Source organism: Melopsittacus undulatus, chromosome 1, assembly GCF_012275295.1.
Source record: "Melopsittacus undulatus isolate bMelUnd1 chromosome 1, bMelUnd1.mat.Z, whole genome shotgun sequence".
Lineage (NCBI taxonomy): Eukaryota > Metazoa > Chordata > Aves > Psittaciformes > Psittaculidae > Melopsittacus > Melopsittacus undulatus.
The window spans coordinates 11,516,152-11,542,530 of record NC_047527.1 but is presented as its reverse complement, the minus strand read 5'-3'; positions in this window follow the sequence as shown (position 1 = coordinate 11,542,530).

The following is a 26,379-nucleotide window of genomic DNA, read 5'->3' as shown; positions in this document are numbered from 1 at the left end:
ATGGTCATCTAAAATGACATTTTTGTTGTGCTAATTTCCTGCTATTAGCCTCCTAGTATGGGATGAATGATTATTGGCTTCTTTGCTTGGCTAATGTTATACTGTGCTTACAGTCATAGGTTAAAACTGGAGCTATACTGAATACTTCACACATATTTAGATCCAGTGATCTAAAATGGTACCCAAATTTCATCTGAAATGGTGGGTCACAGCAACAAATTCATCTTAGATGCAGCAGATGATATCAAGTCTCTCTACTGCTTAAATCAACTAGAACTGAATTCTTTGAGCTATTCTACAAAGTCTTGCACAAACATGATCTGGTGCCTAAAGGATCTAATTAGGAAAGTGAATACAAAACGAGCTGCTTGCTTTATTGAGATGATGCTCAGCTACCAGAGTAAATATGGGTGAGGTAGAAACAAACTGATTACTAACTACATGGGAAGATAAAGGACTTGGCAGAACTGGACTAGTGCCCAAACCAGCCTCAGTAATGAGAGACGGTAGGTTTTCCTTACTTGTGTAGTGGTCACATACTGACTTATAATCACCACAGAAACTTACCGGGTGCTCTCAGGGCTCTAGGACAGCTCTTCTGGCACTAGAGGTCATGCCCCAAGTGGGTTACAAGCGGCGTCCTGACTCAACAGATACTAAAGTGTTTGGATTAATATTTAGTCATGAGGATGTCAGAAACTGAGTTTTAACAGGGAAGTGTTTGAGAACTGTTGTGTGAAGAGCTTTGCTCTGTAAGATGTTGCATACCTGGCATACCTGTCCTAGCAAAGTCAATGAAGACATACCTGTGCACTGAGTTAAGCATGTGCTTAAATGCTTTGCAGGGTCATTACAAGCACACACAGCTGAGAGTCAAGTCCTGGGCAGCTTCTGTGCTTCTGCTGTCATTGTTTCACCCCAGCCAGCAGTGCAGCCCCACACAGCAACTTGCTCACTCTGCCCTGGTGGGATGGGGGAGGGAATCAGAAGAGTAGAAGCAAGAAAAATCATGGGTTGAGATAAAGGCATCTTAATAGGTGAAGCACAAGCCATCCACACAAGTGAAGCAACACAAGGAATTCATTCACTGGTTCCCATACTGAATTCATTCACTCATTCCCATAGTGAATTCATTCACTATGGTTCCCATAGTTAGACAGGTATTCAGCCATACGCAGGCCAGCAGGGCTCCATCATGTGTAATGGTTACTTAGGAAGACAAATGCCATCACTAAGAATATCCTCCCTTCCTTCTTCCCCCTCTGGCTCCATATGCTGATCAAGATGCCATATGGTGTGGGATATCCCTTGGGTCAGTTGGGGTCATCTGTCCTGGCTCTGTCCCCTTCCAACTCCTTGTGCACCCCCAGCCTGCTCACTGTGGGGTGGTGTGAGGAGCAGAAAAGGCCTTGGCTCTGTGTAAGCAGTGCTCAGCAGAAAACATCCCTGTTTTGTCAATACCGTTTCTAGCACAAATCCAAAACACAGCCCTATAGTAACTAGTATGGAGAAAATTAACTCTATCTCAGCCAAAACCAGCACATCCACACACACATTTAAAAAACCTCAGATTTCTGGATTCAGTGGAGAAAGCCAGTATTGAAAAAAGTTGTAAATGAAAATAAGTCTTCCAATAAACATGAATAACCAATATCAGACTTTGCAGTGGTCTGGATATTTCAGACAGTTTACAAGATTAAAAAGCAGAAAACCACACTATAGCCTGAAACATCCTGACGTTAGTGGGGGTGAAGAGCCAGGTGGGAACGCCAGGGATATATTCTTCCAGTACACTTTCAGTGGTGTTATAATGAAAGTGATATTTGGCCTAAAGAATCTAAAGACAATATTTTCACAGCAGCTGCTTGAATTTTAAGATGTGGCAAGTGGCTTAACTTTCAGAGACACTGATCCTAATGTTGTGTCTGGATGATAGGGCATGTTTTGTAATTTTTAAGGTCAGGGGGTCAGGCAGGTGATCTCACCTGGCTACTTGAGATGGGCCATACCATTCACCTTAGTAATTCTTTCGTCTGAAGGAATTCTTCTCCTTTGTATAAGCAAACACAGCAGAGCAAAACAATGCATACTAGTCTTTCAGTTCCTTGATACCTACAGTCAACAGGAGTGATTATCGTGATGGAAAGATTAAAAGCAAGGAAATCATGTCTGATGTTTCCCTCCCCAGTGCATACAGGCAATGCTCAGCTTTACTGTGTTTTCTTTTATTAACAAGATAGATACTTTTTTTTAGTTTCCAGACTAAAAGTCCTTCACACAAACTTTTCCTGCCTCTTTGCTTCCTGTGGCCTCTATGCCTAAGTCTTGGTGTCCTCTCCCTATTGTAAAGCTCATGTAAAGCAAATCAACGCAACAGGCTGGCAATCTTTGGACTTTGCCTTAACTGAAACCAGAAGAAAGCATAGTGGGATATGGCTGTGAGAAACAAATGTAATTGGACTAGAAAGTTCAGTTGGAGTAGAAGACCACTAGGATGATTCCTTCAGTCAATATTTGATTAGAAGGTTACTTTTTGGGGGAAGGACAGAGGCCTAGTGAATTACAGGCTGGGTTTTCTACTGTTTGTTGGTAAAACATGCACTTAATCCTTCAGAAACACAAGTCCTTTTCTGTTTGTTTGCATACCCGTGTTCAAAGAAGCAGCAGCTCTGTTGATCTGACTGCTACTGCTCTTAGTATTGCTTCTATGTGCCTTGTATAAGAGTTCCAAAATTACTTTTATGTTATTAAAATCCTGGGTCTCTGCAGTTTTCCAGCTGATCTACTTGGATCAGAACCATTGCCATGAAACTGCAAGGACAGTCCACTGCAGACCAGAGGAGAATAATCCTCCAGGGTTGTGAGATCTGTTCCTCCTGGTTGCAAAATTAGTCCCTTTTTGGTGACTTTTGTCATTTCACGTAACACACCTGGTCCATGGCTCAGAAATCTGACATAACAAAGATATTAATATGTACATGGATTTAGATGCCACCCAAATTCTGTCAGTACTAACAGTGATCATAAGCAAATGTATATCCCAGGATTTTCTGGGATATATTTCTTGAATGCTTGAAATTCACAGCATGTTTCAAATCTTCTCTTGTGTGCTTAAAAATCAGGACTTACCAGTACAAGAAGATGATATTTTATTAGCAAATGTGTTGCAGGTCTGGTATCACAGAGACCTCCACTACTGTTGAAAAGCATGTTAAATGCTGAACCTTTAAATTAACCTCGCAGTTATCTACTTCATCGCTGCCCTGCTTATGGGTTATGAAAATCTATCTTATGCCTAAAATGTGACTCTTTTTCTCCAGTTACGCTCATTCCATTGCAATATGGCTACTTCAGGAGTCAAATGAAGAGGACTTTGGTTTCTGTTTTGTGTGGATGCTTTAGGATTTTTGTTATTCAAAATCGTTGTCCATTAGTAATCTGATTCTCCTGTTCAAATTTATTCAGACTGACAGCCCTGTGTGAAAGCACTTTAGTTAAGCACTATGAACACAAGCACCAGAATGGGAAAAGAGGTGTGATGGCCTTTATACCAACTTCAAGGTGTAGTCTCAGTGATGTGTGACTAAGCCATCAATGGGTGTGTAATGCAGGGTACACAAACATGTCACAGGAAAGACATCCAAGTCTGACCCAGTAAACTCTGAGTCTTTTGTATTAAGTGGATAGAAAGGAGAAATTGAAGTGAAAATGCTTGTGGCTTCCCATATGGTAAGCCTAAGGTGATTACAGCAGATGTTGGTGTTTAGCTTTTGGAGAGTGAAGTGAAGGTGAAGGAATCCCATCCATGGGGAGTATCTGCCTGCCCTGCAAACCTGGCTCACAGATGTAGCAGGGTCAGCACTGTCCCATCTGCTGAAAGCAAAGATGCTGTATTACATTCTGAGGATTTTGCTTATCTGGAATGTTTCTCAGAGCTGTAATAACTATTGCAGACCACAGTAACAAACTGCTGTTTTCTGAGGAAATCTGAGCTTGTGCAATTCCCTTCCAACAGAAAGTGTATTCAAGGTTGAGACAGTGCAGACTTCACATGAACCCAGAAAGCCTCTCTTGCAGGCCACTGAGTGTTAAAAGGTGCTTATTAACTTCTCTGCTTTTCTGGGCATCTTCTGTAAATGGAATGATGTGAGCTTCTCAAAATCATCTGTCTTGGCAGTGTACAGGCCTCCTTGAAATCCAGCTACTGCTGGCTGCATTTGTACCAGAACTGGAAAATCAAGACATACAAACAAAATGGTAGGAATCATTTGCAGTCTCTTGATATTACTCCAAAGCCAAAAAGAAGTTTCAGCCTGAGGATCGTATTTTAGTCTATCATTAGGAGTTGGCTTCTTTAAATTCCCCTAGGTGGGCAGTTGCATCATTTAAGCATTAAAACTCTCCAGTTTATATCAGGCTTCTTCTAAGTAAAAGAGTTCATGCTAATAAGAAGCAGTCTCTGGAAGAATTCAGTCTAACAAGAGCAAGGGATGACAGAGATGGTGGAGGGAGGTGGATTTCCATGGAGATGAAGGTCAGGCAGTAAGTCGATGTCAGAGCCAGGACCAGAACCAAGTTTCTAGCACACCAGATCAGGCTGCTCTAAGCTTCTCCTGTCAGCTGGTGGGCTGGAAAGAGGAGCTTGAAAGAGGCTGCCAAATGGAGGAAAGAGCATTTACCTGCTTCACTGACTTTACCAATAGAGGTTCTTGGAAGAGGGTTTTCTCTAGCAAGCAAAGTAGTTTCATTAACAGTAGTGGAAAAGGGACAAATAAAGTATTTACAACATTTTCAGCTTAGTGCTGAGGATGTTACATGCAAAGCGTGTGTAAGTATAAAGCACAAGATGCCTATGCTTGTGTTCACAGCAAATTTCTCGCAAAATCAGCTGCCTTTGCAGTTTCTGATGGCAAGTGTTGCAATGGTCAGAGACTGTTTCATTTCCCTGTGAAATACCTCCAAGGCCCTTTGGGCTAACTCTTTATGTGATTATAGCCCTTGTATCGCCTAACTTGCAAGCAACCTGATACCTCTTGGCATTCCCCAGGCCCAGGTTAGGCACTCAGACTTCTTTTCCATGCAAAGCTGAGGGACCATCAAACCTCTAGCACAGGGTTTAGCTCTTTTTTGCCTGGTAGAAAAACCTGGGCCCTTAATGTGGTGCCTTCATCCAGGACATAGACTGTATGTGATGAAGACCTCTTCTGTCATTAGAACTTGTCAGCACAATCCTTTCTCATTGAGGACATATTTTCTTACTGGTACTGAGATATTCAGAGCTTGGTCTGCCATTTGGGAGACAAGACACTTGTGTGGTTGGAAAAGGGAATAAATGTCGATATCCCCCATTCTAAGGGCAATTGCTTAGGTATGGCTCAAAATGAGACACAATCATAAAATCACCTTCTCACCACTGGTCTTCTGTATGAGACCTGGCCATGAAGTTGTGCCTGTGTATAGAGTACATCTAAAATACAACTATTGGTTTGGGACCTTGGAGACAAGTAGGAGAATATCTAGGTTCAATCCTGTCCAGACAGGATTTGGGCATTAGGTAAGATGCTATCAAAAAGATTCATAGTCATGTCAAGAGGTTGCTTCTGGCATGAACTTGGTTGCCTGTAGCTCTAGATGTTAGCTGAGCAGGGGTTTTGAAGATCCTAGTGATAGTAAGATGCCTTCTGAAGCCCTGCTGAAATCAAGCCCTTTTTGAGTCACACACTCCTTGTCCAGTCTTGTCAGTATTTTATTTAGTTCACCTTGTGAATAATAAATACAAGTCTCACTTGGTACCAGCAAACTCCAACGGACGAAATGTCAATGTCCTAATGTGAACATAAATAACTCTCTTCACTAAAGTTTAAAAGGCTGTAGATTATGTTTTCCTCCCTGCAACATTAGCTAAAGGCTAAAACTGTATTTCAAAGACTGACTGGCTAATTATAACATGCTGCTCTTTTAATGGAGAAGAATAGTTCTGCATGTTGAGGAAAACTGTCTTCTCTGTACCGAGATCTACTTCTTTCCACAAAACAGAAATGTGCTGGACTGGACAAGTGAGAAGCACCTTAAATTTTTTGTTTACTTCAGAAGTGTAATGGATGTTTATGGGCAAAACCTGACTGCAGAAATTTTGAGGGATCAGGAATACAAATGCAGGAGCCCTGTTTTCTTCCTTTTTGGGCAAGAAAGCTTACTTGTGCTTATAGAAGTATGTCGTGTACTGTTGTCCTTCAGGGGAGTAGGAAATTGTTTTTCCTTTGCCCTCTGCTTTTCACAGTCCTTTAGGGCAATGGGGAAAGGATGGAACATCATTTACTTATGATAGCACAATATCCTACCTCTGTGGTGCACAGCTGTAAAGGATAGCACCGTGTCCAGGACGACGACAAGCTGGACAGTCCATGTGGAGTGAGCTGAAGAAGTGAACACTTACTCCATAAGGAGGTGTGAATAACACATAGGGTGCACTTGGAAGAGAGCTGGTAGAAGAATGCAATCTTTGAAGAAGTTAGCAACCCACCTACCTTACAGGTGAACAGTTCTGAAAAGGGGAGTGATGTTCCAGTCAAGGTGTTGCCTCACCTGCTGTTGTAGGACAGCATCAGTTTGTTGTCCTCTAGTAGCTGAAAGCTGAGTGTGAATTCAAGAGCTTGGAAACTGGACAGGGTCTTTAACGGATCAATAAATACACAAGAAATACGAAACCTTTGAGCTACACCAGAGGTTGGCAAATATACTGCAGGCTTTCCCTGTGGGGTGAAGTACCAATCCCAGTAGGTCTGAATCTAGTCAAAATGGTGGAAGAAAACCACAAAACATAAAGGAACACTGATGATCTAAGTATCATTTAGGACTACTCACTAAGATTGACTGTACCCTGTAGTGCTGCCCTTGGGGGATAAAACTGCAACATCTGCTCTAGCCTGGCCCACTGAGGCTGGGGTCATGGAGGTGCTGGAATCATTTTCACTGCAAAGACTTAGTCCAGCCCATTTGTTAACTGAAAAAGTAAGACCTATTAGACTTGTGTTTCATAACCCAAGCCCTTCAGCTAATGGAAGCACTAGGATATTCTAGGGTGATTGCTGGTCATCATTTCATACATAGCTTTCTGTCCAATTAATACAGCTTTTCCTTAACCACACAAAAAACCCTCTATACTTGTGAGAATAAATATGCAAATGCAATCTGTCCACAAGAAAGCTCTCATTCTATTTCCCCTTTTTTTTATATATAAAAAGAAAGCAAGAAATCTCCTGCTCCTTGCAATCCTAATGCTGTAGCATTTGGCTGATTTGATGCAGTTACCCCCAATTTACATCCATATGAGTGAGCAAAAGAATCAGGTTGAGAAATATGTATTTCTACACCACCACATTACAAGACTCCTTAATACCCTCATCCTAACCCTGGAATGCGAGGGAGACTCAAAGTTTGGCAAAGGTTGTAGCCAGATGCAGTGCACTCCTATGTTCACACCCTCCCTAATTATTACTCTTTTAAAAATAATAATAAAATGCAAATAACTTACACCTGGTAAAGCTGGAAAGGCAAAGGAAAGCAGTGAAGGACCTGGAGGTTGTGGGAGTGCTGTTGTTGTTGTTATTGTTATTTTTAATCAGAGAAATACACACCTGTCTAAAAGCTCCTCATACATTGTCTGCTAGTGCTTTGGTATCCCCTGCTAATACATTGAGGTAATGTCCTTTGGTTGTGTTACCTAATTGAACAGATGACAGGGGGTGGAGGAAGCTATGCATGGAAACATGCTAGAGATAGAAGAGAAGAATTCCCACCCACGCAGCAGGCATGTACTGTAATAATGGAATAATTATGTGCAGTTTGTTTATAGCTGTCTTCCCCTGGCATTGATGCCTTGGGCTAGAAGTGAAGCAGGACGGGTCCTGCAATAAGTTTTTACAATCATGTTTTTGCCATGATTTGTCTTTTATTCCCCATTAGAAAGCAGAGAATGTCTAGAGCAAATGCAGCAGCTTCAGTCCTTCAGGATACTAAAGATTTGCTTGAATTTGGGGAGGGAGGGGGTGTCCATGAATGGCTGGTTTGGATTTGTCCCATGACCTGTGGACCCAGAAATCTCTAATAATGGCTCTCACCCCATGCTCCTAATTTGCCCAGAGTTGCTCAGAGCTGGATCAGTCTTGGCCTGAGACATTTGCCAGCCTTTTAAATAATGAATGATGGGCTGTGGATAAAAACCAAAGCCAGATGTCTTTGTGTGGTAGGGATGGCTAAATAACTGTTACTGCAATGGGCTGTATGATAAGGATCCATTCTCAGAGATTTGAAGCAGGTTGGAAATTGAAATGGATTCTTCCTGATGCTTGTTAATAAAATTACTCAGGTCCTGGCTTTTGCATTTCAGCACACACTCTGAAAGTGCTGATGATTTTCCTTCTGCTGCCTCTATAGATTTACTAGACTATAGATTTACTAGAGGATGCTGTAAGTTTCATCCAGCTGCCTGCCATTTTGTGTTCAGTCCAGCCACAGATGTATGTATACACAGCATTTCATTTCCACTGGCACTTAACAAAACATTTCCAGACAAGCTGAGTATCCACATGATGAACTTTATCTGTCTCCTGCAGGAGGCTGCATACCGTGCCCTTGTAGTCAAGAAGAGAAATGAGAAGTATTCACAGATTAACTGCAGTAGGGTCAGTAACAGATGCTGGACCAGGAAACAACTGGAGAGCTCCCAAGATAATTTTTGACATGATAACCATACCTGCTGCATTGCATCTGTCACACAGGCTGTGAACTTTGGCAGCAAATGGCTGATTTCATATGCATTTGTGCAGCACGTGACATGATAAAGGGCTTGATTCGAGGTTCAGTTTATACAGCTAAGTCTTGGAAACTCAGAGCAACCTGCAGACAGTAACTAATGAAATACTTGCACCCCATTTATATGCAACGTAGACAAGAGCATGTATGCCACACACTGGCTTTGGAAATGCCTTGGAAATTCACTAGAACTGTTATTTAAAGGGTCAGAGAAGTAATAATCATGAGCTGACAATGAACAATATATGAGGCAGCTGTTAACATCACCTTACACGTGCAGCAGACATATCCCTTTCCTGGGGATGTTACAATCTGGAGTGCTATTTTAATCAGTTAAAGCTGTTGAGAGAAATGTAGAAAAACTGTTCCAAACAAGCTGAAAAAATCAGCTTTGCAGCATAAACCAAAATAAATGTTATCTTATTTAAAAAAAACGTTTTGGAATATATGATTTCTACTTGTTTAAACAGCCCCAGTGCCTTGGCTTTGGCAAAGGTTTGCTGGAGACATGGGGCAATGGAAAGCCTGCAGGGTTGCAGGTACAGGTCATCCACTCCCATGGGCATACCTGTTCCCTGGAGTGCTGCTCAAGTTGAGTAGCAGGAATGAACTAAGCAGTGTCTACACCAGGCACCTTTACTGACAGTCACTGGGATTTTGATGGAACAAGTGTGCTTTTGTGCAATACTGATCTCATTTAATCAGCCCTTTCTGATGGGCAGACTTTGGGCTGAAATGCAGTTGCTATGTCTCATAGTTCTCTCCCCTGGATCCTATAATGGGTAAGGCCATATGTTCATTGAAAGTGGTCTTCTGTTCCTATGTCCATGTCATATGTAGGAAGTGACGTAAAGCAAATGGGTGAATCAAGAAAAATAGCAAGGTGTGGTGGGCTAACAGAGTTTGAGGACCCAACATTTCTCTATTTGACTTGCTATCAATGATTTACCGTGGGGCCTTGGGTAAGTCACTTCACATTTATATGACTCAGTTTCTGCCTCTGAAAAAACTGTCTGCTGATCTCACTGGGGCAGTTTTAAAGCTTAATTTACTTATATTTTATAGCACTTTGAAGATGTGAACTACACCATATTATGGGAAACACTGGGAGTCATAAAAGAAAGAGTCGGTGTTGCAAGAGGAGGTATGATAATGAAGCCTAAAGTCAGAGACATAATGCTTCAGTTCTTTGCTGAATCAAAGCCTAAGACTGTGAGTTCTTTGAAACAGACTCTCCTCAATTAGAGGCCTGCTCAGAGCTGAACATAATAGGGCTATGACATAGCTGGGGCCTCATAGCCTTTCTGTAATAAATGATCAGGAACTTAAGCTTGAAGATGGCATCAGATGCAGGACTGCTACAGGTCCCTGTAGGGTCTATCTCTCTCCCACTTCTCTTAGGCTTTTTATTATCTTCAAATCTCTGTACCTTCCTGCTTGTTCCATTCTCCAGGTCATTAAAGCATTGTTCAATCCATAAATAAAGAAGATGAAATTACAAGGTACTTACATGCACTCTAGCTAGGAAGCTGAATGGGCATGAAAGGACTTCCTGGTTTCCTTCCAATTCAAAATGTTATTGAGTTACTATGTAATCAGATAAATGAGTTGTTAATCAAAGTGATGTCAGCTTGGGACATACCATACAAAAATGATTCCGTTGTAATCAGAACTGTATAATTAAGCAATGAGGCATGACAGGACTTGAATTATAGCACGATAATTTTCACCTCAGTGCTACTGATGAGGGCCGTGGCTGCCTGCCATCAAGTACCTGACAATGTCTTGCTGTACAACAACCCTTGCACTGAAGCATCTGAGGCAAAACGGAGTAAAAAAGTATTCTTTCATCTTCACAACCCCCTGCTCTGCTCCAGGGTGAAGCAGTTCTGTGATCAGCTCGGTCAGGCTGAGCTCAGTGCATGTGGGAGTGAGTCTGACTATGTTTATGCCTGCTATTATGATATTTATTGCATGAATGCATTTTGCTTAACATGAGTTTAACATGACAGTGGGGTATGGGAGCCACCACAGGGGCAATGATTTGATGCACAGTTACAATTAGTTAAATTAGTATCTGAAGGAGGCTTATAAGAATGCTTGGGAGGGACTCTTCGTTAGGGACTGTAGTGATAGGACAAGGGGTAATGGGTTAAAACTTAAATAGGGGAAGTTTAGATTGGATATAAGGAAAAAATTCTTTACTGTTAGGGTGGTGAGGTACTGGAATGGGTTGCCCAGAGAAGTTATGAATGCTCCATCCCTGGCGGTGTTCAAGGCCAGGTTGGAGAAAGCCTTGGGTAGCATTGTTTATTGTGAGGTGTCCCTGCCCATGGCAGGGAGGGTTGGAACTGGCTGATCTTCAGGTCCTTTCCAACCCTAACTATTCTATGATTCTATGAAATTTCAGCAAAATGCTTAATGTTACAGAAGCAACACACAAAAATGGTCCCTGCCTACCAATGCTTGGTTTCCTATACTTAAGCCCCCTTCTCTGAGAGATTTAAATGAAGAATTAACTTAGACATTCACAATTCTCTCTTCACCCCTTGAAACAGATTTAAAGGAAGAACTCTGAGGAACCATCAGAGTAACATGGGCTTTGTCAACCTCTTCCATAAAGAGTGGAAAAGGCACCTTGTGAGTTAAAACAACTTCGCATGGAGCAGTGACCAAATCCTGCAGTCACAGGTTGGGCAAAACTCCCACTGAAAGTCAAATTGGGTGTTTGATTGAGTCAGCAGCTGAAAGTTTGTTCCACAGACTCAGTTTGGAGGTGAAAATACTGGGGCTGAAAAGTTCCTCTTTCGAAAGGAGGGGAAAAACGTCATGTAAGAAAAATAAAACCATGCCACCTCATTTTTCCCATCGAGTGCTGGCTTTGCTTGGGGGGGTAGGAAATATTATGCAATTTACCCTTTTCCTCAACAAACTCTCTCCCATCACGTCACCGTCAGCTTTGCTCTGCACGGGCATTACTCACAGCGCTGCTTTAGGACTGGGATTTGCTGCTGAGCTGATGCACTGCATTATCAGCTGCCTGGGCAGCACTTACATGGTCTGCCTGTGGCTTGTGGTTCCCTGGGGCTGTGGAAAAAAACATTATACCCAAATAAAGCATTTTTCCACCTTCTCCAGAGCCTGTTTCAAAGTGTCCCCTGTGGTGGCAGTGCATTCAGTCTTGCAGGCAGGCACCTTTGTCTTGTTGGAAGTGGAGCTGGGCTGGTCTGCCCTGGTGCTGGCAGGCACAGGCAGCCCAACACCGCTGCCTCCTACCTTGGGAAAGAGAAGGGCAGTGCTGGGCTCCCTTCTCTGCACACCTGCACTGGACAGTTTGGCTCAGGTCCTCTATGTGATGGCTGCAAAAGCATTTATGAACTCCATTCAAGACCAATGAAGCAAATAATTCTCCCAGTGTTGCCTCTGCTGCAAAAATGATGTGCTCTTGGCAATGCTGTCAGGAAACTCTGTTCCTGAGGATAAATGCATGCAAAGCAAAGCTTCCCTTCTGAGAAACAAAATAAAAATATACCAATCTTGGCTGCAGTAGCAAAAATGCTCCTGGCCTATTAAAATTATGTCATTGAAACAAGTGTCTCTGTGTCTGCTGGTGTACCTGTAAATCAGTTCAAGTGAACTGTCCTTTGAAACTCATTTCAGCTGATATATATGCTCTTGAGGATGAATGAACTTTTGAGCTGCTAATGCTGCCATCTCTCATAAGTCAAATCTCTTCTCCAGATACTTGAATCCCACGATGATAGTAAAAACTGGGAGTTTACAAGATACATCAGCATCAGTTCTTTAAGAGCTTTCACCTTGGCAGGCAAGCAGCGTCCTTGGGTTGAGTGCCTGTCAAACGAGTACAATTGAGGTAAAGGAAGAGAGGGATTCTTTTTGCTCTCTCCTTTCAGTGCTGACAGAAGAAGCTGGATTGAGAGATCCTCTGTTAACAAAAGAAGAGGTACAAAAAGGGCAAGTTTGTCTCTGGCTCATGATTATATCCCTGTGTCCTTGTATGTGACCACCAGAGAAGCTTTAATTAGGTCATGCTTAGAGTCCTGCCTGACTTCCTTTCCCATAGTAAGGAAAGCAGCATGTATGAGGGGGAAACCTGAAGCTCCTTGGGACTGATAGTCTGAACAAGGATTTGTGGGTAGGGTGCTACAAAAGCTTATGTGTCCCTGAAAGTTAATGTTCCTTATATTTGATGACAGAAGGAACCAGTGAAACTGAGAGTGACAGATCTGTAACTGGTGTAACAGGAGGTAATTTTTGTATGTATTTTCGTATGTGTTTTTGCATGTAATTTTGCAACATAATATCTGACATGTGGGACTTTTTTGCCACAAGATGATCTGAAACAAAGGCTTTTTCAGCACTCGGAAAGCTTATGAATTCACCTGCACCATTTGGACACAAGGGTATTGACTTCTATGGGACAGCTGACATATTAGGTAATGTTAGCAAGAAATTCAGCATATATTGCTGACATTTTAATACATGCTTAGATTTACACGAGACTGGCCTTTTAGTGTCAGCCCATTGCTAAGCAGCCAACTGACAACTTGGCTTTGGCTCTTGCATGGTGACTGAAGGGTGATTCTTGTATCCTCATTAACTGCATGCTATGTGCAGATGCACTGTGGCTCTGTTGTGTAGGGGGTTGAGATGTGAAGCCCAGGGCTGTATGGAGTGAGCAGTCCACAGAAAGATTTGTCTTCTGCCTTCCAGATGGCCTTTTTTCCGCTGCCACTTTGATTTTTCCACCCATGATTGACAGTTTTAGTTTGCTGCAAACATCAGGGTTTGTTGGTAGGGCTGGAAAAGGTGAAACGTGTCTTCTGCAGGAAAAGGAGCATCTTGGTACCTGTGGCACTCCCACAGCACTGTTTGTGAGGGACTGAAATTGCTAGCCAACAGCAGACAGAATGGCTATTTAACCCAGGCTATTAGCTGAAAGAAGAACACGTTTTATACTGGAAGCAAGAAATGACTCCAACACATTAACATATCACTGTGTAACCTGTATGATAGCCTAAAACTGTAATCCTGAGGGGAAATCAGATCCAGATTTCTTCCACCTAGGCTGAATTCCTAGCAGGAATGACACAAATACAAGTCTTCACCTTACATTCCTTTTTCCCCACGACTTTCACTGGATGCAGGATCAGGCATAGACTCCTTTGCTCCTGTGCGTGGCATGCTGCTGTGACAGGGAAACCGCTTGCGTGCTTCAGGTTTTCCATTCAGGTTGGTTACGGAACTATTGAGAACTTTCGTCAAGAGTTCACAGAATTCACTTTTATTCCAAAATTTAGCAGTGCCACCTACAGGAAAGTGCCGGGAATCTCAGGGGTTGTCCAGGGAGCTGCGGGGCTGCCTGCCCCTCTCCTGCTCTGTAAAAGGAGATTTCGCTGCCAGTGCAGGGCTCCCCTGACGAGCAGGTTTCCCATCGACATCAAAGGGAGATCTGCATGCACAGATAATGCAGAATACCTGAGAACAGAACTTTGTCCAGAAACCACTGTCTTTGATAGCTATTGCCTTTTGATTCTAACAGCCTCCTTTTTTCTCCCCCCCCCCGAAGAGCTTTCCCAAACACTATGTACTGCATGTATAAGCTCTGGTCCAACTCCCAGTGGAAATGATGGCAACTTTCCAGTGAGTGCGATCCAGTCCTTAATGCCTTTTGTGTATGCCAATGAAAACTCTTACATTGCATACTAGCACTCTTTAAAGGCTCTTGAGCAGATAGACAGATTAGATTATTTAGCACCATACAATGCAGCATAAGTGGTGCTGGTGAGTCATTAAATGGCATTCTTCCCTCTGACTCAGTGCAGAGTCAATGCCTGAGCATGTTGCTGTGGGGTTCTGTGTTGTTGGAGGTGCTCTTTTTCAGACAAGAAGTAAAACCCAAGGTTCTGACCGACTATTCTTCCTACAAAACCCGTTTGCCTGTAGCCACTTAGTTGAACATTGTAGAACTTGTCACCCTAGAACAAGTTATCCTTTGCTTTCAATAGAAAACTATTGTTCTCATTGCCAGGAGGGAGCAGGGTTTTGAGTTATCTGGAACAAAATGTTTTTAAAACAAGAATGGGTTATTGCAAATAAAATACAAGGGTTTGAATCCTTAATATTGAAGGAAAACCTACAAGTTCACTTACTGCACATTAATATTTAGCGTTCTGGTTTTGTTTACCACTTCAATGACTGTTTTCAATTACTGTTCCCTGCATGAAACCACTTTATTCAGGCCTGCTGCATATGCAGGAGAGCTGACTTAGGAGATGACTACTCTGTTTTGCAGTAATTTCCAAGGTTTCATACTGGTTTTTGTTCCCTATCGTGAAGGCACTGGGTGTCTGGAGTGTGAGAGTCTCTTGTTCAAGCCCCATCTGTCTTCCTGGTCAAACGATTTCACTGCAGCTCTTTCTCAACTGTGCAGGGAAAGGAGTTTCACCTGGCTCTTTCATCTCCTGGCCGCTGTCCTAACCACCAGGATGTAAATTACATGAGTCTCTTGCGAGAAAAAAAAACGACCCAACTTTCTCAAAACCTGGTGTCCTGACAAGAACAGTTTGGTTTTGAAATCTCACTTTGTGGAAGATGTCCCGACCAGCTCCGGTGTGCAGCCAGGGTCGCTTAACAAATTACATAAGCATTGCTGAGATGCCCTCACGACTCCTTCCGAGGAGAAGAGCTGCCCAGGCAAAATTCCAGTGCCCCTCAGGGCAGCTCTATCCTCTTGGTAATGCCCCAGATTCCCTTCTCAAGATCGCAGGTGGTTCCCTACACCTCTTCTTGAAAACAAATCCACTGCAGGATAGGGAATGATGAGCATTTGTCAGTGAGGAATTGGTCTGGTTTAAGAGGGTGGTGGATGAACCTAGGTATGGTGCCATCTGCTCCCCTGCACCCCTTTGCCAGGCTTGTTTCCAGCTTCAGAGAATGCATTTTAAATCTAACAGTTGAGACTGCAAGGAGCTATTCTAGTTTTGTGTTATTGCAAACGAGGTGATCCTCTTGGGTAAGGATGACTGAGATGGAGAGGGCTCCTTAGAGACACATCAACAGAGGTGAGATGGAGACCAGGGGGTGAGGCCAGGGAGCAGAAGAAGGAGCAGCAGCTCCTTGCTTGAGTGTACCTATTTCACATTATGGCATTCCTGGCTAGCCCAGTGACTGCCTTTGTCTCTTGTAACATTTGTGCCAGCCCAGTATGCCAAACACCTAAGTTAGCCTATTTTACCTGTGTTCAGTTCTTCCTGTTGCAAATTCTCATGTGTACACAAGGAAAAAGAGATGCGCCCTCTCCTTCCCCCCCACCCCCTAAAAGTAGTGTTTCATCTGAGAAAGGCATCTTAATCATCTTCCTGTACTGTGGTTCTGGTCTGTAACTCCAGTCAGTATCCGTTAATGATTAGCTATGAAATCCTGAGAATTCAGAAAACCACACTTCTTATTCAGAATCATTTAATCAAGGCAGATTAAAAAAATGATAGCCAAATGCTTGGTCCCAAAGCCTAACATGGAAAAAACCTGTTTTTAAGTGGGAATTGCTGCATTTGGGACTGTGCTCACTGATAGTCCAATGTAAAATTCACAGCAGCTGGAGGAGGTATTTCCTCATTGCTCTGGACTGGAAGCTCAGCTGTGTAGATGCTTTCACAGAACCTAATTGTTTCCATATGAACTTGGGGGGGATGGACACAGAGCTATTGAAATTATTTTGATTGCCTGGGGAAGAAGTCAGAAGTTCCAAAGGAAAGTTTTCTTTCAAGGTCACGTAGCCAATAGCACCTGAGAGACCTCTTGTTTAAAACCCCTGTAGAGGAAGCTGATTAATGCCGAGCAAAGGAAGGAGACTGACATTTTTTAATGCCACACTTATGCCATGCAGGGATTAACTTGCATTTACTGTATGCAAGCATGTTTAACAGTACATTTTTCAACCTAGTCGGAGATTTTTAACACCTACTAAGGGTCTGTCTGTAATGAAGAGTTGATAAATGAGAGAACTTGTGAGGAAAGTAATAACCTATGTTTCCAAGAGGCAAAGCTGATCTGGGATTGAGGAAATTAGAATACAGAGCCTGTGACAGAGCCAGCAGCCTGATGCAGACACCCGGCCTCAAGGTTAACTGCAGAGCTTCTCATTGTCCTCAGTGCCTTTTCAGAACTGTGACATTTGCATTATAGATGCTAAATCACAAATACAGCTGAATGAATTTAGTACTGCAGAGACTCGGGTGTGCTGAGCTGAGTTCCTCTGGATTTATACCATGTTAGATGAGAACAGAGTTTCGCCTTGAAGTTTGTGGTTTATGTGATATATGGCACATACTGCCAGTAATGACAAAAAATCCTCTAGCGCCTTCCTCTGAGTTAATTCTAATTTACACCCAAAGCCATTAAACTTTCTCGATATTTATGTCCTGGTAAATGAAAACACTCTGGGGTATGTGATCAGGAAGGGAAGTCCATCACTTCTGTGTGCAAGGTCAGGCCTGAAACTTTAGTATTCTGCAACAAATTTTCTCCTTCTCTAAGTTGGAGAGAAGACATTCAGGGAAGAAGACAGAAAGATGCTGCAGAACAGATATGTGGTTACTAGATTGAAGTTTGCTCTCTGTTCAGAAGGGGAGGAAAGTGAGTGAGTGTGAGATGACTCACGTACGTATCTCCAACAGATCAGGCTTAACTGCTCTGAAAAGCAAACTGCAAACGATCCTTCCCTATGTGCAAATTCTACCTCTGTCTGCAAACACCTCCTGATGACTTCAGTGGGAGCCACATATTGGGAGGCAGGATTTATATCTCCAGAATTTATCATGAGGAGAGGTTGCTGCAGGAGCAGAAAAAATGACTGCCTCCTGCATGAAAGCCCACACATCAATTCCTGTAATATCTAGGCTTCATTTTGGCTCAGTGTTTTTAATTTGGACTCTCCCAGATGGAGACACTACTGAGGGACAAAAATACTATCAGATGAATGAGAGAGTCATTAATACAGGAAAAATCAAAATAAAGAGGAAGGACATGTGTAGGAAGAACAGGGTCTATTCAATCCATTGCTGGAAGAGGAGAGGTCACAGGCATGTACATGAGTGCAACCTGAGAAGACGCTGGTGATCAAACATTGCCATTGTGCTGTGGCACTGTTCCTCATGCTCGCTCCTTGGGGAATACCTGTAACCACGAGAGCCATGAAATCAAACCCTGTGATGGCTGCTCTGCCCTGAAACCTGGGACTTCCTGGGGATGAAAAGTCCTTCTCCTTCTCCCAGGAGCTTCAAACTTTAGCTGCTGCAGGCTTGCCTCCATGCTTTCAGAATATACCTTCAGATCACACCTGCAATGCAGTTCCTTGGCGAACTAGGGAGCTGGGGACTCTCTGCTGACAGTCACTCAGGCTACATCCCACATTTAGTGTTAGAAGAAAGGTGCAAATCCTGGAACACAGCCTAATCTTCCAGGGCAGAGGACGAAAGGGTTTTCTATGAAGGCGAGTTTGTTGCTTTTTAAAAGAGGCAATTACATGGCCCCAGCAGAAACGAAAAAGAGTTCTCACAGGTTTTTTTCCACAATTGCTATGAGTAATGTTTCCAGTCGCTTGGTTTGTGTTGTGCATAATGAAATATAAATACTGCGTGGAATGCTTTGTCATAGAAAAATATTTATTAATAGCAGATTTGCCATCATCATCTTGTCTTTGATTTGAGCAGGTTTTTTCTTCTCATAAGGTTCTTTCAGGCTGCTGAGCTGTGACTGATGTGTGTTTATTTCAGTTGAGTCATCAGTATCATTAATATTATCTTATTTACCAATGTTTGTCATTTTATAGCGTGTAACTGGTAGGGTGACTCACCTCAGAGAGAAATAAGAACATTAATATAACAGGCTTTTTTCCTTCTTCCCCTTTGGTTTGGGCTAGGAACAGAGAATGACCTTTGAGGCACAGCCTGAGTCATGCAGTTATCGTATTTACCCCTGCTGTTGCAAGATTAATAATTACAAACATCCCTACACACAAGGAAAAGAAGCTTGAGCTTTTGTCCATACTTTCGCTTGCCTCTCTATGGCTCATAATGGGGGGGAGATATTTTCATCAGGCCACTGGGAGAAGGAAGTTCTTGGTGCCTCTCTCCCTTGCACCAGAGCAAAAGAGGAGGCAGGAGGGAAGAGACTGAGGAGGAAGGCTCCCTGGAGAAGCCATCCTGCTGGCCCTGCTTGAACTTAGTGAAATTTGCTCAGGGCACTATGAAACATTTGCATCTGCTTTTCAGCTCAAGTGTGGGAACTGACTTAGCAGAACCTCAGCCAAACCTGCTTCTTTACAACTCGAAACAACCTTTTCCTCTTCATATCTGCCTGGTACTAAGCACACCACTTGCATCTCAGCAACCCACAGAGAAAACGTGGGCCCTTTTGTAGCAGGCATTGCAGAAACAGCCCTGGAGTGCCACGAGCCAGCCCCACCGCTCCATAACTCCTTGTGAGAAAGGAATTAAAAGAAGATACTCAAGAAAGGACTTAAGCATCTAAAAGTCAAGCAACAAGAGAGATTAGAGCAGAATTCAGAACCCTCATTGTCACCAGTGTGTGAGAAGCTGTGTAGAAAAGGGCTTACTAAGGGACCCCATAGCATCTCCTTCCTGGAGACACGTTCCTCGTATAGACTCCCCTCATGGCTATGCTGTCCCTCTAGATGAGGACCGAGGCAATGAAAAGCTGATGACCCAAAAAACTGGTGCATTAAGCAGGGAATTGCCCAGAGTCAATGTATTCAGTATGCAGCTGCCTACAGCTCATTAGTCAGAGCGGCTGAGAACCGGGGTGGGTGGTAAATCCCAGCCCCAGAAGCCTTAATTTAAACCTACAGCCCTGTGCCTCTTAGAAACCCTTGGCTCAAAGGAGTGTATTGGGGGAAGTAGCAGGAACAGGAAAGAGTAAGGTTGGGAAATGCACATCCCTTCTAACTTGAGTGGGATTTGCATTTTCCAAAGACTTGGAGGGTACCACTTACCCTCTTGTACCAGCCCAGCAGCTATGGAGCAGCTGTTCTCCCCTGAGACTCAGGTCTTGCAAACCTGCAGATAGTAATTCCTTGAAAAATGCCCTAAACATGGCAATACAGGCTGCTAAAGAATGGGCACAGCATCCTTCTTTCCTCTTACAGCCTTGCCACTGCGCAGAAAATCACATCATACTTTCTGTCTGAGAAAGGGTGTAAAGCAGCAATGATTTCTGCAAAACCAACCCAAGACTGAAACCCAGTCTGCTCTTTGCAGGCAAACTCCCACGCTGTTTGGGTAGAGCCGCATCTACACCTCTGTTTCAGAACAAGTGTACAACCCTGCAGGGGAGAAATGGGGGCTTTCATTTCTGCTAGCAGAAGAAATAATTCAGCTTTCAGCTCCCCACTTACTGGCTGAGGGTGCTGAAGTCTGTTGCTTTGGAAGAAAAGCATCGTGTTCCACAGTTTTCCCTGAGGGGCCCTATCCTGTCTATGAATGAGCTGGGACTGAACACCTGGATTCTGGGCTTAGGTTTGTTTGAACAAGACCTGAAATTGCTCAGCCTCACAAAAAGCCAGCATTTTGTCAGAAGGTGTTGGGTCATGACCTGAGATACTCATGTGGCAGCTGAGCAGGGATGTTCATGTTCACAACTTTGAACTGAGCTTACAATTTCTCATGTGGGTGCTGGACCCAGAATAAAAGTAGCATTTGATGATGTGCCTGAACCCATGCAGTTGGCGAGGGATAGATAGCAGCTTTCCTGTGCCTTAGCTGAATGCTGTGACCCCAAAGACTTTTACTTAAGAGCCTATTGCAATTATATTCCATTGCAAACCTTTGTCCTATAGCTTATTGCAACACGTAAGCTCAGTGACTGGATCCTGGGTCCTCAGTTCATCTTATCGAACAGCCACACCTAGCTGCTCTGCTTTACAGAGAAAGCTCTTGGAGAAAAGGCTCTTTTTTCATCAGTGCCCACCTGCTTCCTAACGAAACTGTGCATTTATAGGGCTGGCATCTTAAAAGAGTTTTTCACTAGTGTGCTCATCAAAGGATTGATAACTTGGCATATTTAAGCTATCATAATCCTAATGATGTCAAATGGAACTTTCTAATTCTGGAACGAAACTTCCTTTTTGTCCCAGCAGACACAGCTGTAATTTCCCTTGCTTAATTTTGCCACCCAGGCTCACCCAAAGGTTTGATAAACCAGCATTGATGCACCATAATCATATTCTGCCCAGATACGACTAACTTCTACAGGTATCTAAAAGAAGAAAGTGTGTTAAAGTGTGTTAAGGATATATAGGAAGAAACAAGGATGGGAAAAATTATTTGGTTTTATCTTCTCTCTTTGGGTGTTTTTCAAAACGTGGCTGTCTCTGTTGAGACCTTTCCCTATTACTCAGTATTGCCTCACACAGGGACAGTAATTTTCTTTGAACGTTTTATCAAAATTCACTTAAAGCTACACGATAAACTGACTCACCCAAAACCGCTTGGAGAGCTTCTTATTTTCAACTGGTTTAAATCTGGATGAATTTCAGAGCTGGATTAGGTTATTAAATGAAGCCTTTGCTATGCTGATGTGATGAGCCGACTACCTGCACGTTGCTACCCTCTTATTATCATGTGGGAAATAAAATCGCACACCTAGATTCAGAGGGCATGACTCATGGCTCGCCCATACACGAGCACAGAGCTGGCTCTGTTCTGGGGTGTTTGCCTAAAGACCTTCTGGCTGGGTGGTTGCAAGTGCCTGGTGTGATGGGCCACAGGGGCAGGTATTTCTGGCTGACTCAAAGCCTTGCTGGAACCTCTCAAGACAAGGAAAGCTGAGGAGGGCTTGCGATTTACCTCGTTCCTGTGCTGCCTGTGCAGCAGGTTGATGCAGAGGACAGAGCATTGCCATCACTGCTCCCCATAGAACAATCTCAGCAAGGGGGAGAGACAAGCATGTTTGCTGAAATGCTGAGACCCCACACCTTGGGCGTTTAAGCCTTTGGCTTTTCCTTTGTAACCAGAAAAGGATGCCTCTGTGCTAGAGATTTTTTACTGTGAATTGACTGAGCTTACCTCAAGATTAAACTTTCCCTAGGCTAGCCTGGCTCTCCATTTTCCTAACCCTGTCCACCCTCTGCAAATGCCCACTCTCTCCTTCATTGCCTTTCACCTGGTGTATCCCACAACAGCCTCAGTAATCAATCATAGGGCCTAATTATCCTAATCTGCCTCCTTTTCTGACTTATTAAAGCCTAATTAGTTTATAACAACACAGAGGCTGGAGGTAATTTGGAAACTTGAAGGAAAAAAAGCCAGCAACAATTGAACTGCAATAATGAGGCTTCAGGAGAGCCCAAGTCCACAGCTGTGTTTATGCTGCTGGTTTATAGGAAACCTGGATGCAACTGCCTAAAGGGTGTAAGGGAAAGACAGTGGTGTTGCTCTGGGGCAGGTTAAACAACTCTGTGTTAAAGGCTGCTACAGGCTTTCCCTGGTTCTTCTGTGTGCTGCCAATACACTGTGTGGTGTAGCCACGTTTATTGGCCTGTTAAAGGTGTGTGATAATGCTGCAATGTAGCCAGGGTGCTCAGGTCTTGGGCAAGCACCTCTTGTGCCTGCTGAGGTTGGTGAGTAGAAAAGACGGTGAAGGGAGCCTATTAGTTAGGAATTAAAATGTGGTAAGAGAAAACTACTGGATGCTGTTTGCTGTGGTGCTCAAGGAAGAAATAGGCATGGGAAGATACTCTGCCTGATGATAAAACCAAAGGATTTTGATAGCTGTTAATACAGTGATACTTCCAAAGTGTTTGAGAAACACTTGGAGCTAAAGAGACAGTAGTGGTGTATAAGAGGGGAGTTAGAGTACAGAGACAAACAGTATGGCAGGGATGAACCTCTTCTTCCTATTCCACCAGGAGTTTGAAACCTGGATAATGGTGAGGCAAAGAAACTTGTCCTGTGGAGATGGTTCTCTAGGATCAGAGATAGCTAGCTATCAATGACACTAGTACAGGCTTGTCAGACATGGCTCGTGAGTAGCACAGCTCTCATTTAGCTTTTCAGTGTTAGCAGGGTGTCCTATATAGTGAATGTTGTGTATTTACTTAAAGAGAAGTGGAAACTTTTGCATCTCTAAATGACTGAGATTTCTGATGGTGCACATAAGATGAAGAAGGTGCATGATTCATTAGGAAGACATGAAGATCTGGCAGACCTTGCCCATGAATATTGTGATCTAGCAGTTGTTTTGGGCTCTCACAGTTCATTTAAATGTGAGGATTGCAGAATAGAGTTCAGCTGCACAGATAGTTTTGTAAACTCTGTACTCAGCGGGGCATTGACCTTGTTTTTGTAACAGCCCTTAGTTTTTGCAACCCCGACACTGCAAAACATGGAAAATGGAGAGACTCAAAGTGGTATGTGAAACATAAACAAAGCAAGCAGTAGTAACGTGTGGCTGACTCATCCCCTCTGTTATCATCCAGATGCTGCTACAGATTTCAGTATCTCTTGCAGAATATCTGTTGCAGTAGACAAAATTTAGGAGTTAGAGATTTTTTCCCCTTGGTGTCACTAACTTTATTCCCTTCAGAAACTGGTGGTGATATTCCAGGAATGCAGTGGCTGGGGTAGCTGGGGTAATCTCAAGAATACTGATACAAGCTCTTGCTTTGGCAGCCTTCCTTGGTTTGGTTATCTCCATTTGCTGTGTGTATCCAGCTCCTGTTTTGCCCCATATACTTGGAAGCTGGGGAATTCTTCCAAAGAAAACAAATGCTGTGTGACCTTTCTGCCCTTATCACAAAGACCTATCTAATCTACTAAAACTTTCTAGGAATGACAGGGCTTTGCCAAGATGGCTGTGTTGGTGTAAGTACTTTTTGCATCAAGAGCACAGCAGGACTTATGTGAGGTATCTTCTAATTGCTGCTCTTTAAAATGGAACCCAAATGTAGACAAAACCATACCAAATCCCCCTTTAGAGTCATGCGTCTATGTGCCCAAACTGGAGTGCAGAGCAGTGTTTTAGTTTTTTTCTTACTGTTATAGAGCAAGTGTTGAATCTCAAACTGTAAGCTGTTTGTCCTTCCATATTCCCACCCAACTCTACTGATTGTTAAACTAACTTGAAAACAAGCCAGGCTTAGCCTGCCCTTTCACATGTGCTAGGCAAAACCACAAACAACAACTAGGCCAAAACTTGCCTGGAACAAGTTCATTAACAGCCTAATGAGACCTGACATACAACCAGAAAAACAGGAATATATTTTAACATTGGAGAATCTTTATTAGACAAACTCTCCTTTATTTTTCTCTTTTTTCTTCCCCTCCTTGGGGTTAACATCAGTCAAATACATTACTTTTCAAATGCACCAGTTGAGGTGGGGAGATCAAGGACTGGTGCTGAAGGCACTGGTGTGTCTCCTCTGGCTCAGGATCTGCCACACTCTCTCTGTCTGGGCAGCATGAGGGGCTCTTCCAGAGGGTGATTCAGAGCATCTAATTTAGCCTCCCCTAGAGAGCAGTTCAGAGGTGTCTGCCTCTTTGATGAGTGAATTAAAAGACTGAGGGCAATGACTGGTTAATCTAAGGGGAATTCATACCACACACCAAGGTGCCAGAGGCGCTTTAGTAATGGGATTTGAAACCCTTGGCTCATGATAACCAGGTTCTGTTCACTTCTGTCAAGATGAGCATCCCCAAGTGGTTGATATCCCTAGTGTAGACCTGTGCCCTCTTGACTTAGTCCTGTTCTGGTAGGGAGACTGGGCTTTCTTCCAACAACCTCAGCTCAGAATAGTTTCACATATATGAAACATCTTTCCATGGGCACACTTAGTGTTTGCATGAAAGATGTAGTAATTTCAGCATCACACAGCCTCGGCTCTGGTCCTAGGACTGTTGCTGGGAATATTGCCTACTATAAAAGGGCTGAATCTACTTCTGGCTGCAGATTACAGGATGGTTTCAGGCCAACACCTTTTTGGGCTCATATAAATGTTCTCGTCCTCTGACTCATACACCAAATAGCTGTTTTTACATACAGCTATCTTCTTCGGAGCGTAATACTTTCCATATTCAATGGTGGGACTGCAAGAACAGGCTTCGACTGAAATCTAGCCACTTGTTTCTTTCCATGCAGCAGCCTGAGCCAAAGACTGAATAGCGGGATCCCCAGGGCCTGCCGTTGGCTGAAAACCTCGGTATTAAGAACTCGTTTAGCTCAGCCTTACCTCAACTTTTTGCCAACAGCAGGGGGAGCTCAGATTCTGCTTGAATCAAACGAAGCAGAGGCAGTGCCCTGAGATTCTGTTGGAACCAAGGGGAAAAAACCTACTTATGGGGGATTTCCGGCAAAACTGCATATTCTTCGACCCCCCCCCCCCCTTATGCCACAGGGAGACAATCAGAGCATTGAAACAGATAATACAGTAATTAACATGAACGGTTCTATAATAGGAACATTGCTGGAACGGTTCTTGTGAACTGGTAAATGTGTGTTTGATCTTTCTACTTTCATGGCAGAAGGTCGAAAGCAATTTTAATATCTCTTTCATGGAATCCGTCCCCAACAGGTTTTGAACTTGAGAATAGCTGAAATCACTGTTATTTAGATGACAGTGAATACTTGGGCATGATAGACCAAATCTATCCTTGAACATGGATGTCCAGAGGTGACTCTAGCATGTATTTAGTAGTAAAAGGCTGCTTTGTTCATAAGTGCTGCATAAGTACTAATTAATCCCGGCTGCATCCCCACACTTCTGTAAGTAAATGAGCACTATCAGGCTTTGTTTGGTGCTGGAGAAATCTGAACACATGGATGGCAGTGACTGACTCAAGATCACACTGTCAGGACAGGACTGGGAGATAAGGATCTGGCTTCTCACTGTTTCCCTCAGAAAAGCTGGAGCTGTTGTCAAGCTCTTTCATCCAGGATCCAAAATCCATTTGTAATTGCTTCCCCACAAGCCCCTGAGATCCCACAGTCCTTCACATCTCTGCACAGGCAGGTGGGGAGGCATAGTGGGGGCTGGCAGAGGATGACAGGGGGATTGAACAGGTTTTGGATGGGTGCAGTTTTGGGGAAGACAGGAAGCATGTTAATCCTCCTCCCTGGATAAAGCCCATCAAGGAACCCTGTGGGAAAGTGGTGACTTTGCTGTCAGCACCACTAGATGTAGCAGAGGAGATAGTCCCTCGTACACCTAGTGCATGCCTTCTGATTAGGAAACTTTCAAGTGAACTGGGAGATCCCTGGGTCTGTAGGATTATGGCTGTTCAAGGCTCTGTGGGCCAGGTTTTTGCTGTCAGCCATGTAGCAAGCAAACCAATAATTCAGAGAGCTAAGAAAAGGACAGAATAGTCCTAGATGTCAAGCCCCAGTCATAGTCTTCTCATTCTTTATGATATTTCTTTGTGAAATATTCTTGTGATATTACTTTAAGTGACTGTATCATCGTCAGTGATATATGTCTGTTAACAGTGTGTACTGGCTGGCTATGGTATCCAATGCAAACAATGATGTTGC